The sequence below is a fragment of the Pseudorca crassidens genome, chromosome 1, assembly GCF_039906515.1.
Source record: "Pseudorca crassidens isolate mPseCra1 chromosome 1, mPseCra1.hap1, whole genome shotgun sequence".
NCBI lineage: Eukaryota > Metazoa > Chordata > Mammalia > Artiodactyla > Delphinidae > Pseudorca > Pseudorca crassidens.
Window position 1 is genome coordinate 61,894,197 of NC_090296.1, and position 14,094 is coordinate 61,908,290.

The 14,094-nt window shown below is 35.7% G+C and overlaps 1 protein-coding gene across 6 annotated transcripts in view; it reads right to left on the reverse strand.

The window, feature by feature from the left end:
* Positions 1-14,094, reverse strand: part of MIPOL1 (mirror-image polydactyly 1) — a 300,807-nt gene that overhangs the window by 193,740 nt on the left and 92,973 nt on the right. The gene's annotated exons all lie outside the window — the stretch shown is intronic.

Genomic DNA, 14,094 nt, shown 5'->3' on the forward strand with positions numbered 1-14,094 from the left:
ATGTTTGTTGATGTTGGTAAATTGAAATGCAGTTAAAGTAAAGAAAGAAGTTCTAAATGACATATTTAGAAAATGTATATAATATAATTTAGGCAGTCATTAAATTGGGTAGATTAAATGAAAACCTGTAATGGGTACCAGTGAAATGATGGAGATTTTAGAAATGATTTCAATTATTTAAAAATTGTACTTAAAAGCTTAGATATCCAAATTCGTGTTTCAACTTTTCCCCCTCCATTTCCGTGCTCCTGTGATTTAACATTTACCACAAAAAAAGGATACTAGGAAAAGATTACAGAAGACACTTAACAAATTTGTTACAAAATTGTTCCAAACTCCACAGTTCAATCAAACTGCTATAATCATGGAGAGAAAGTATAGATTTTAGAACATTACATTTGCACAGGAAAATATATGAACATATATCAAAAAAACTATTTCTACCCATATTTAAATGGTGTAAGTCAATAGGTAGGTGTAGTAATTTTGAATTATATCTATTTAATGTTTATCTCAAACTACTAATGTCCCCTTGGATTCACATTCCAATAAGGGCAAATATGTACTCTTATCTTTTTCTCCCAAAATAAATCAAGTTTTCAAATATCCTGCTTCATAAAATCTTAGTCTACAAAAACTATGAGAATAATCACTTCCTTTTTTTTTTTTTTTTTGCAGTACGTGGGCCTCTCACTGTTGTGGCCTCTCCCATTGCGGAGCACAGGCTCCAGATGCGCAGGCTCAGCGGCCATGGCTCACGGGCCCAGCCGCTCCGCGGCATGTGGGATCTTCCCAGACTGGGGCACGAACCCATGTCCCCTGCATCGGCAGGCGGACTCTCAACCACTGCACCACCAGGGAAGCCCATCACTTCCTTTTTATTCAATTAAAAAACACAGTGGAAAAGTATAAGATAAAATTCTTCCACTTATTTATGATCATGTAAAAGTATTTGAAGAACATGAGTGGCATTTAACCATCAGTTATTGGTTGGCTAAATATGATTTTTAGGGAAGCCATATGTGGTAAGGAATATTTACCTTAATGTTGTTCTTTTTAGATGAAATCAAACTAAGGTCAACTAATGGCAGTTTCCAAAGAAGTTTCAATATTTATAAACTTCACAATTTATGAAACTTGATCATTTAAAATGTAAAAAGCTACATGGAAATTAAGCATTTAGATTCACAGATTACTGGGAACTTAAAAAAAAATTAGTTCTCAATATTATGCAACTCCCTTTTTTTGTTTCAAAGAGTTACATATGATCAAAAAGAAAATAACAGTGTAGGTAGGTTAAGTAATTCATATATTCCAAATAATCAACATAACAAAAAGTGCATGAAATTCCTATGTAATATTTATATGTTTTTTTCAGGCAATGCAAAATGAAGAACTATTACTTTAAGGAAAAGCAAATGAAGAGTTTAAATGTTTTAAATTCACAGCTTTCAATAGGAAATGGTTAAGATAACTGTATTTAGTCTAATATTAAATTCCCTGCTAACAACCAAAATTAAAAAAAAATTAAAATCAAATTTTCTTATCAGATGTTATATACTAGATCCTCGGCACATAAATTTAGCATTCTGACCATAAATAACTTATGTGGGGGCTTCCCTGGTGGCACAGTGGTTGAGAGTCCGCCTGCCGATGCAGGGGACATGGGTTCGTGCCCCAGTCTGGGAAGATCTCACATGCCGTGGAGCGGCTAGGCCCATGAGCCATGGCCGTTGAGCCTGCGCGTCCGGAGCCTGTGCTCCGCAACGGGAGAGGCCACAACAGTGAGAGGCCCGCGTACCACAAAAAAATAAAAAACTTATGTGATTGCCCTTAAAAGTACATGATATATAGTGATTTATCATTTTGTGATAAATGAATGTGAATCATGTTTTGGTGAGTGAGTGTGTCAGGTATGACATGCAGGGCCTGAGTGAGCCACATCAACCACTTGGCATGTGAATCTCTATTTTGCTTTATTATTAGCCTTTATAATTGATATAAATATAGTGATAAATGGTCACTGAGAGGAAAATAAAACTTAAAACCTTTTATTATACAGCAGGTTCTTATCTGCTGTACACCTGCAACTAACACAGCATTGTAAATCAACTATACTCCAATAAAAATTTAAAAAATAATAAAAATGCCTATTTAAAAAAAATAAGAGGGACTTCCCTGGTGGCACAGTGGTTAAGAATCCATGCAAGGGACACGGGTTCGAGCCCTGGTCTGTGAAGATCCCACATCCCGTGGAGCAACTAAGCCCGTGTGCCACAACTACTAAGCCTGTGCTCTAGAGCCCGTGAGCCACAACTACTGAAGCGCATGTGCCTAGAGCCTGTGCTTGGCAACAAGAGAAGCCACCACAATGAGAAGCCCATGCACCGCAACAAGAGTAGCCCCTGCTTGCTCGCCACAACTAGAGAAAGCCTGCGTGCAGCAACGAGTACCCAACGCAACCAAAAATAAAATAAATAATTAAAAAGAAAAACTCTTGTACCTACTAAAGTCTGCCTTTGTAGTGCAAACTCATTCACAGACAATATGTAAATGAACAGGTATGGTTGTGTTTAAATTTGCATTTCTTTAAAAGTTTCAGGAAGTATTTGTCACAGATATCAAAGATCAACTACATAGTAATTTAGTCTCAATTAGATTATATAGAGTAGGGATGAGCAAACTTTTTCTGTAAAGGGTCAGATAATATTTTAGGCTTTACCATACGTTCTCTGTTGCAGCTACTAAATCCTGCCTTTGAAGAAGAAAATCTATTCATAGACAATATGTAAATGAACAGGTGTGGTTGTATTCAAATAAAACTTTATTTACAAAACAAGTGGAAGGCTGGATTTGCACCATAGGTCCTTACTTTGCTGATCCCTGATACAGAGTATTGAAAAATGAGATCAGATCTTTGATGTTAATACACTGTAAGTGCCAATTCAGTATATTTGACACATTTTTCTGAGGTGGGTCATTTAATATCTAGTTAAAGATAAAAAATCAACAATAGTGGCTTCCAGAAAATTAAATTCAGTCCTACAATAAGGACATTACTTACTATATCACTTAAGAAAACAAAAATTAGACAAACAACTTACCTTTAAGAAAAAGGAAGCAATTTGAAACAGTTATATAAGACACATAATTTTCTATGTAAAATGACTTTTTAGGTTTTAGGTTTACTAGCAGCATGTACAACACATAGTTTTACTAGCTTAATAAAGACAAAGTAATAGTTGGTATTATATGACATACAGCCAACAAACTATACATTATATATCATTAATATGAAGTTTACAATTAAACAAAAGAATTTCAACCTTTCATAATCTTTAAATTATGCCTACAACAGTCTAACTAGACAGTCATGATAATCAGTAAGAATATTGCTGAAGTAAATGTCCATAGGTTCAAGTTTCAATTGATTTCCTATACCATGCAAATTCTGACTGACAACCTTGCACTCTAAGTGAAAAGACTCATGCATGAAATGTCACATATCTTGATTTATTCCTAAATCAGTCAATATCACATCTTTCCTTTCTGAACCTAGAGTCCTTTACCTTGTTCAATGGGAAGAAGCAAAACTTTGACCCCCAAATGATAAAAAGAACAAGTGACCAGCTTATCAAAAAATTCTAAATTGTTTTTTTCTCTAAGTCTCCTTTCTTACACAGTGCCACCTTTAATATAAAAAATACACCAACAATAACAGATTGAAAAATAGATACCATGTTCTCAAAAGTTGGAATGTACCTATGCAAACATGTCTATATTGGCATGCATATGTAAGTCATTTTAACCTGAATCCTTTTTACTTTTTCCTAGTTTTGGATAAAAGCAAAAGAGACAAAGAAAAAAGCATTAACAATTCAAGAGGTAAGGGAAAGCAGAGAAGCGGCAGAATAATAAGACAAGACAAACATTATACAGAAAGATGAAAAGTAGATCGGGAGTGGAAAAGATGATGAGAGAAAAAAGAAGGAAGGAATTTCCAGATTATAGGAAGCAAGAAGTAAGGAATTAAAACAAAAAGATGTGAAATAATTTATACAATTTCATCTTATACTCAATGCCTCTAAATATGCCTTTCAGTCAAGCAAAGCTCAGTTATAAATTGGTTCTATCTTAACAAAGATTTAGTCTAAAATGCACTATTGAAGTTCAGAGCCTATAGACTTCAACTGAGTAGAAAAGAGCCTCCACAGTGCCATTTAAAACTGTACTGACATGCTATTTGTTGCTGTTGTTGTTCTTGCTTCTTCTGTATGATTTTTCCTGATCCCCTCACCTGAACCCCTAGACTGTAATACAGCTGTCTATAAACTTTTCTTAGGAACCAATAATTCTTCATATCACTTGATACTATTTTGAGTATTTATGTAATTATTCATATTTACTTAATGCTGATCTTAACTAAATTGAAACCATAATGCTGTGTTCCTGCAACTAGCACTGTACTTGACAGATAATAAATATTCAATAAATATTTATTGAATGGACTAATTAACTAAAAGATAAGTCTTGGGACTGTTTTCCTTTTCTCCATTCCCCATTCCTCCCTCAATAGGAATGCTACCAAGAACAAAATGAAAAAGTCTCGCCTCAAGGAACCCTAATTTTCATGTATTGTAATAAAAACTATAACAAAACATAGGTACAGATTAAAGTAAATAGACAATGGAAGATTTAAAAGTTTAGGGAAGAAAGATAGGCTCAATTTAGATCCATCACTTAAAGAGACAGAATGAACAAAACTAAGAGACCAATTTAATAGGAGTTCTAAGGAAGAAGTTTTTGTTTGGATATGTGGGCAGGTGGTTGTGCTGCCGATAGTTACAGGGAATTAAGGAGGATCAGGTTTTAAAAATAAATTAATAATTCCATTTTGGATATGCTAAGGTTGAGATGCCTGTATAGCTCTGAGGTAGATAAGTCCTGCAATGTATAAGTGACTGACTATGACTCTTTGGGCAGGTAGTCAACCACTCTAAGTTTCTTCACCTATAAAGCCTGAATATCACTCAATGAGTTGTGACATTGTATAAAAAACTGATTTGTTATCTTTTGGGGGTGAATTTTATTTCTAAAAACAGTAAAAACTGGGCTTCCCTGGTGGTGCAGTGGTTGACAGTCCGCCTGCCGATGCACGGAACACGGGTTCATGCCCCGGTCTGGGAAGATCCCACATGCTGCGGAGCGGCTGGGCCCGTGAGCCATGGCTGCTGAGCCTGTGCGTCCGGAGCCTGTGCTCTGCAACGGGAGAGGCCACAACAGTGAGAAGCCCACATACCGCAAAAACAAAAAAACAAAACAAAACAAAAAACAGTAAAAATATTTAGAAGCAAATTTTATGAATAAAATTGGTGATCAACCTACATAAAAGATTTATGGTCATAAATTACATGCTAAGTATAGTACTGTGCAGCAGTTGACAAATTGAAGGTAATAGTACTTGCAAATCTCTAAAGAAAAGTTCTAAAGTTTTTAATAGCTGCATTACTGAAAAAAAGAAAAAAAGGTATCTATTTTGAAGAGTATGTTAAAACACATTGGGTCCCAGCAACTGTTTTGTAGATAAAAACAAACTGATTCTTAAAGGTATATGGAAAGGCAAACGTACCAGAATAGTCAAAATAATTCTACAATAAAAGAGCAAAGTTTAGAGGGATGACATTATCCGATTTCAAGACGTAACATAAAGATTTAGTAATCAAGAATGTGTGGTACTGGCAAAAGGATAGAAACACAGATCAATGGACAGACAAGTAAGTCCTGAAATTAACACACATGAATAGTCAAATAACTTTTGGCAAAGGTGCAAAGGAAATTAGTGGAGAAATGAAACCATTTTCAACAAATGGTACTAGAATAAATAAATGTCTACATGCAAAAAAAAAAAGACCATTTACATTGTACCATGTATCACTTTACACAAAAATCAACTCAAAACAGATTGTAGGCTTAAATGTAAAACATGAAATTTATAACTCATAGAAGAAAACATAGGAGAAACTTGGTGCGACCTTACATATGACAATGAGTTTTAGATTCAATTCTAAAAGTACAAAACATGAAAGAAAAAACAATCAATAAACTGGATTTTATCAAAATTTAAAACTTATATCCTGCTAAGCACACTGTTAAGAGAAGAAAAATACAAAACATGAACTGGAAGAAAATATTTGAAAACCACATACCTGAAAAACGACTTACATCCAGAATATATAACAAACACTTAAAATTAACAAAAAGGAAACAAACAACCCAACTTAAAAAACTGGTCAAATATCTGAACAGACATTTTACCAAAGAAGATATACAGATGGTAAATAAACAGGAGCTCAATATCATCTGTCATTAGAGAATGGATAATGTTCAAAATAAGAAAAAAAGCAAAACAAGAATGACAATTCCAAATACTGGCAAAGATGGTGAGCAACAAGAACTCTGATTCATTGCTGGTGGGGTGGGCATATCCCCATAAAACATGACCCTGGAGCAGGCTGCAGTGCCAGAAAGTAAGAAATGGTTAAAAAAATCAAAAGGATGGGAACATGTCAAAGGCATGTAGGAGCCACCTAAAAGAGTTTCCAATGGTCAAAGTTGAAATACTACACAATAGCGAAGATCAATAAAACTAAAAGCTGGTACTTTGAGAAGATAAACAAAACTGATAAACCATTACCCAGACTCATCAAGAAAAAAAGGGAGAAGACTCAAATCAAGAGACTTAGAAATGAAAAAGGAGAAGTAACAACTGACACTGCAGAAATACAAAGGATCATGAGAAGTTACTACAAGCAACTATATGCCAATAAAATGGACAATCTGGAAGAAATGGACATATTCTTAGAACAGCACAACCTTCTGAGACTGAACCAGGAAGAAAGAGAAAACATAAACAGACCAATCACAAGCACTGAAATTGAGACTGTGATTAAAATCTTCCAACAAACAAAAGCCCAGGACCAGACGACTTCACAGGCGAATTCTATCAAACATTTAGAGAAGAGTCAACACCTAGCCTTCTCAAACTCTTCCAAAATATAGCAGAGAGAGGAATGCTCCCAAACATATTCTATGAGGCCAGCATCACCATGACACCAAAATCAGACACAGATGTCACAAAGAAAGAAAACTACAGGCCAATATCACTGATGAACATAGATGCAAAAATCCTCAACAAAATACTAGCAAACAGAATCCAACAGCACAGTAAAAGGATCATACACCATGATCAAGTGGGATTTATCCCAGGGATGCAAGGATTCTTCAATATATGCAAATCAATCAATGTGATACACCATATTAACAAACTGAAGGAGAAAAACCAAATGATCATCTCAACAGATGCAGAAAAAGCTTTTGACAAAATTCAACACCCATTTACGATAAAAACCCTCTAGAAAGTAGGCATAGAGGGAACTTTCCTCAAGATAATAAAGGCCATATATGACAAACCCACAGCCAACATCATTCCCAATGGTGAAAAACTGAAACCATTTCCACTAAGATCAGGAACAAGACAAGGTTGCCCACTCTCACCACTATTATTCAACATAGTTTTGGAAGTTTTAGCCACAGCAATCAGAGAAGAAAAAGAAATAAATGGAATCGAAATCAGAAAAGAAGAAGTAAAGCTGTCACTGTTTGCAGATGACATGATACTATACATAGAGAATCCTAAAGATGCTACCAGAAAACTACTAGAGCTAATCAATGAATGTGGTAAAGTAGCAGGACACAAAATTAATGCACAGAAATCTCTGGCATTCCTATACACTAATGATGAAAAATCTGAAAGAGAAATTAAGGAAACACTCCCATTTACCACTGCAACAAAAAGAATAAAATACCTAGGAATAAACCTACCTAAGGAGACAAAAGACCTATATGCAGAAAACTATAAGACACTGATGAAAGGAATTAAAGATGATACAAACAGATGGAGAGATATACCATGTTCCTGGATTGGAAGAATCAACAATATGAAAATGACTATACTACCCAAAGCAATCTACAGATTCAGTGCAGTCCCTATCAAACTATCAATGGCATTTTTCACAGAACTAGTACAAAAAATTTCACAATTTGTATGGAAACACAAAAGACCCTGAATAGCCAAAGCAATCTTGAGAATGGAAAACGGAGCTGGAGGAATCAGGCTCCCTGACTTCAGACTATACTACAAAGCTACAGTAATCAAGACAGTAAGGTACTGGCACAAAAACAGAAATATAGATCAATGGAACAGGATAGAAAGCCCAGAGATAAACCCACACACATATGGTCACCTTATCTTTGATAAAGGAGGCAAGAATATACAGTGGAGAAAACACAGCCTCTTCAATAAGTGGTGCTCGGAAAACCGGACAGCTACATGTAAAAGAATGAAATTAGAACACTCCCTAACACCATATGCAAAAATAAACTCAAAATGGATTAAAGACCTAAATGTAAGGCCAGAGACCATCAAACTCTTAGAGGAAAACATAGGCAGAACACTCTACGACATAAATCACAGCAAGATCTTTTTTGACCCACCTCCTAGAGAAATGGAAATAAAAACAAAAATAAACAAATGGGACCTAAAGAAACTTAAAACCTTTTGCACAGCAAAGGAAACCATAAACAAGATGAAAAGACAACCCTCAGAATGGGAGAAAATATTTGCAAATGAAGCAACTGACAAAGGATTAATCTCCAAAATTTACAAGCAGCTCATGCAGCTCAATATCAAAAAAACAAACAACCCAATCCAAAAATGGGCAAAAGACCTAAATAGACATTTCTCCAAAGTAGATATACAGATTGCCAACAAACACATGAAAGGATGCTCAACATCACTAATTAGAGAAATGCAAATCAAAACTACAATGAGGTATCACCTCACATCTGTCAGAATGGCCATCATCAAAAAATCTACAAACAATAAATGCTGGAGAGGGTGTGGAGAAAAGGGAACCCATGAGAATGTAATGGGAATGTAAATTGATACAGCCACTATGGAGAACAGTATGGAGGGTCCTTAAAAAACTAAAAGTAGAACTACCATACGACTCAGCAATCCCACTACTGAGCATATACCCTGAGAAAACCATAATTCAAAAAGACTCATGTACCACAATGTTCATTGCAGCTCTATCTACAATAGCCAGGACATGGAAGCAACCTAAGTGTCCATCAACAGATGAATGGATAAAGAAAATGTGGCACATGTATACAATGGAATATTACTCAGCCATAAAAAGAAATGAAATTGAGTTATTTGTGGTGATTGGATTGACCTAGAGACTGTCATACAGAGTGAAGTAAGTCAGAAAGAGAAAAACAAATACCGTATGCTAACACATATATGGAATCTTAAAAAAAAAAAAAGGTTCTGAAGAACCTAGGGGCAGAGCAGGAATAAAGATGCAGATGTAGACAATGTACTTGAGGACATGGGGAGGGGGAAGAGTAAGCTGGGACGAAATGAGAGAGTGGCGTGGACATATATACACTACCAAATGTAAAATAGATAGCTAGTGGGAAGCAGCCACAGCACAGGGAGATCAGCTCAGTGCTTTGTGACCATCTAGAGGGGTGGGATAGGGAGGGTAGGAGAGAGATGCAAGAGGGATGAGATATGGGGATATATGTATATATACAATGATTTACTTTGTTATAAAGGAGAAACTAACACATCATTGTAAAGCAATTATACTCCAATAAAGACATTAAAAAAAAAAGCTGGAATACTCCAATCAACAAAATAACATAGTATTAGATTATAATTCGAAGTATTAAATGAATATCAATGAGTCCATACAGATATAACTAAATAAAAAAATGAGGGATACAAATGTCCTGTACTGAAGAATTACAAATAATTTATGTAGATATTCTCTGCTGAGGAAGCTAGAACTCAATTAACCTCCTAGCCCACAGTCCGCAGCCCATCATTGAGTACAGGCTGCACTTTAGTGATTTGCTTCAAAGAGCAGAGTATGAAAGAGGAATGTGGGTAACTTTACAGAAGAGAAACATGGCAAGTACTACCTTGGCGAGGTGACCAAGATTAACATCACTGGCTGTAAGTCATATTGATAGAAGATAACCTTGAAATGATGTGATGAAAATGGCATTTCACCCCTGTACTCTCTGTCCCATAAAACCAATACCTCAGTCTAATCATGAGAAAAACTTCAGAAAAACTGAAATTGAGAAACATTCTATAAAATACCTGACCAATATTCCAGAACTGTCATCAAAAACGGGGAAAGTCTGAGAGAATGTCACACAGCAGAGTAGGCAACGGAGACACAGTAACTAAATGTCTATGGAATCCTGGATAGGATCTTGGAAAATAAAAAGGACATCACGGAGAAGTAGTGAAATCTGAATAAAGTGTGGCCTTTAGTAAATAGTTGTATAACAATATTGATTTCTCCCCCGTGACATACGTACCATAGTAATATAAGATGTTAGCAATAAGGGAAACTGGGTGAGGGTTATAGGAACTCTGTACTATCTATCTTCACAACTTTTCTGTAAATCTGAAAGTATTCTAAAATAAAAAGTTTATTGGAAAAAAAAAAGGCCAAGTAAAGATGGTGGAGTGAAATCTGAACACAGAAATTTATGTATCCCATCACATACCACTTGAATGGATGATAAAAATTAATCAAACAGCAAAGGAAGCAGGACATCATGTAGTAATATTTAAAAGTAGGGATAAGGTGGAGAGTGGAAAAATGATTTTGAACAGGTTCAACCAACTTCTCTTTTTACACATGAAAATAGGTATTGAGAAAAGACAGTGACCTCACCAAATCCTGGAAAATTTTCACTAATACCACACAGCTTGGAAATAACCTGAGAGACCAATGAGTTGAGTAGACAGACCAGAGAAAAGTAAAGAAAATCTTCCTGCATTACTGAAGAATCTTTACAGAGGAAGCAAGAATCATCAGGGCTGGCCTTTTTTTTTTTTTTTTTTACTACACTGGTGGAACAAATAAAAGCCCAAAAGAAATACTCCATGGAATCAGGATATCCACAAGACGAGACAGAGTGAGCCGTCAGAACAGTGCAAGACACCAAACAAAGTCCTACAAGCAGAGGACAGAACTTCAAACAGAATCAGTATCTAGCCCCAAGGAGGTCTTCCCAACTACCACTCCTACCCTACTGCCTTACAGCAATGAAGAAAAGTGGCCCAGAAGCAATACCTAGCCAAGAATCAGAAAAGGCAAATAGGTTTCAAATAATATGAAATGTTTATCAAGGAAAATTCACTTGCACTGTATCAAAACAAAGAAAAGTTCTTGACAATTTAAGCATGAGCAAGATGAAGAGAAATGAGATGCCAACTATGAATTCACCACAAACACATGACAAAATATCATGCAAATGAGGTAAAGATCATAATATAAAAGATAACATAAAGCAAGAGAAAGAAGAAAATTGTCCTATCGTGGTTGGCATTCTAGAAAAACATAAGACGAACAAGAATTCAATAAAAGAAGTTCAAAGAGAAGATGCCAAAACAAAAGAGTAGATGAATAGGAAAATTGAAAACTTAAGGATAGACCTGAAACTTATATAATTAAAAAAAGAAAGAAAACTTAAGGGAACATTGAGAATAAATAAACAAAATATTTAATAAATGAACCAGAAAGAACAGGGAATGGGACAGTAACAATTGGAATTACTAACTAAAGGAAAGGCTTAAGAGTATCACAGTGAATGCAGAGAAAAAGACAGGAATTAAAATAATTATTGAAGAGATAATAGATAAGGATAAAAGTTCCCTATAAAAATAACTGAAGTCTCTAAAATAGAAAACCTAAAAAACAAATGTAAAATTTCCCTGAAATAAAGGAAGAATCATACAGTCTTTAGAAAGGCATGCTGTGGTTCTAAAAATATTACAGATCAACCCGAACATACTGATTAAGTGTTCTATTTCAAGAATAAAGAATCATTCAAGTACCCAGGCAGAAAAAATTAAACCACCTATAAGTGAGGGAAAAAGCAATATGATTGACCTCAGATTTCTTTTCAGGCAAACTCAATGTCAGAAAAGTCAGTAATATTTTTACAGTGTTTAGAATGAAAAAATACTTGAGCCAAGAATTTTATTCATAACCAATTTGAATATAAGGATAACAAACAGCCAGTCTAGAGTACGTTAAAGTAGAGAATAAAGTATTTATAAACCCTTCCTTAAAAGGTTTCCCTGGTGGCGCAGTGGTTGAGAGTCCGCCTGCCGACGCAGGGGACACAGGTTCGTGCCCCGGTCCAGGAAGATCCCACATGCCGCGGAGCAGCTGGGCCCGTGAGCCATGGCCGCTGAGCCTGCGAGTCCGGAGCCTGTGCTCCGCAACGGGAGAGGCCACAGCAGTGAGAGGCCCGCGTACCGCAAAAAAAAAAAAAAAAAAACCCTATTTGAAAACGAAATTTGGTTACCCAGGAACTCCCCACAATAAAGAACTCAGGTGTAAAAATGCCATGTATGATAAAAGTTCGAGTAATGATTACTCAACCCTTTTAAATATAAAATAAAGGTTAAACAAGGGGGGCACTTTGGCTATAGAATCCAATACAGCTTTTATAAATTTTTTAAAAGTAGAATTCATAAAGAAAAAGAAAAAAAGGAGTTTAAAACTGTTATTTATTTCATAGCTGAGAGTTAAATAATATTGCTTAACTAAAACACTGCACAAAAAAATATTGATGAGATTCCAACACCTTAATGTTTTTCCATCTCTTAAATTTAGATAGTTCTTTTGGGAATTAATATATCTTATTGAGAGAAAACACTGCCTGAAGTTCAAAAATTTCTTCAGTTTCACTTCAATTGATTACTACTCTTCAATTCAAGTAACATTTATATAGCATTTGCTACAAGTCAAGTATTTTTCAATACTTATTAAATCATTTAGTCCTCATAACAACCAATATAAAACAGCCACTATTTTCCTGTTTTGTAGAGAAAAAACAGAGTCCCAGAAACTCTGAATCTGTCCATGACTGTACAGCTAGGAAGCAAAAGAGTGAAGATTCAAAGACAGGTACCTGTGTCTGGAATCTGTGCTCTTCACCTCTACAATATAATGCCTCTCAAATAAAACAGAATGTAGAAAATGAATTAATTTTTATCAAATTAATTCTATGTATGCATCTATTCAACCACCAACCATCTATCCTTCCAGACAGTAGTGTTTATATAAACAAAGAGAAATGTTTGGAATATTTTTCCCTATTGATAGTTATTTGGGAGTAGGCAGTGTGGAATTTAGCTAAATTTTTAAATTTATTTTTAGTTGTCAACAAGTTAATGTTTTACAATGAGTCTCTCCATCTACTTTTTGAATGAGCCTTCAAAAAAAAAATGAAACCATTAATATAAACAAAAACCAAATCACGTTACCTAGTCACAACATGAATGCTACAGTATTAATTATTTAATGATTCTGTCTAATGAACCACCATGGGTATTTTTTGTCTTTTTTTTTGTTTTTTGGCCACGCCCTGCGGCTTGTGGGATCTTAGTTCTCCAACCAGGGATCGAACCCGTGCCCCCTGCATAGGAAGCGCGGAGTCCACTGGACCGCCAGGGAGTTTCCCACCAAGTTTTTTTAAAAAATAAATTTATTTATTTATTTTTGGCTGTGTTGGGTCTTCGTTTCTGTGCGAGGGCTTTCTCTAGTTGTGGCAAGCGGGGGCCACTCTTCATCGCGGTGCATGGGCCTCTCACTATCGCAGCCTCTCTTGTTGCGGAGCACAGGCTCCAGACGTGCAGGCTCAGTAGTTGTGGCTCACGGGCCCAGTTGCTCCGTGGCACGTGGAATCTTCCCAGACCAGGGCTCGAACCTATGACCCCTGCATTAGCCGGCAGATTCTCAACCACTGCGCCACCAGGGAAGCCCCCCACGACGTTTTAATTAGTAATTTATTGTGATCCCTCAGAGGCTAGCACAATATTGGGCACAGCAAACATTTGATAAATATATTGAGGGATCAACATAAAAATATTAGATTACTACATTCTATCTTGCAGGTAACATTTCTAGATGCTCTCGGGCCTTTCTACCCAAC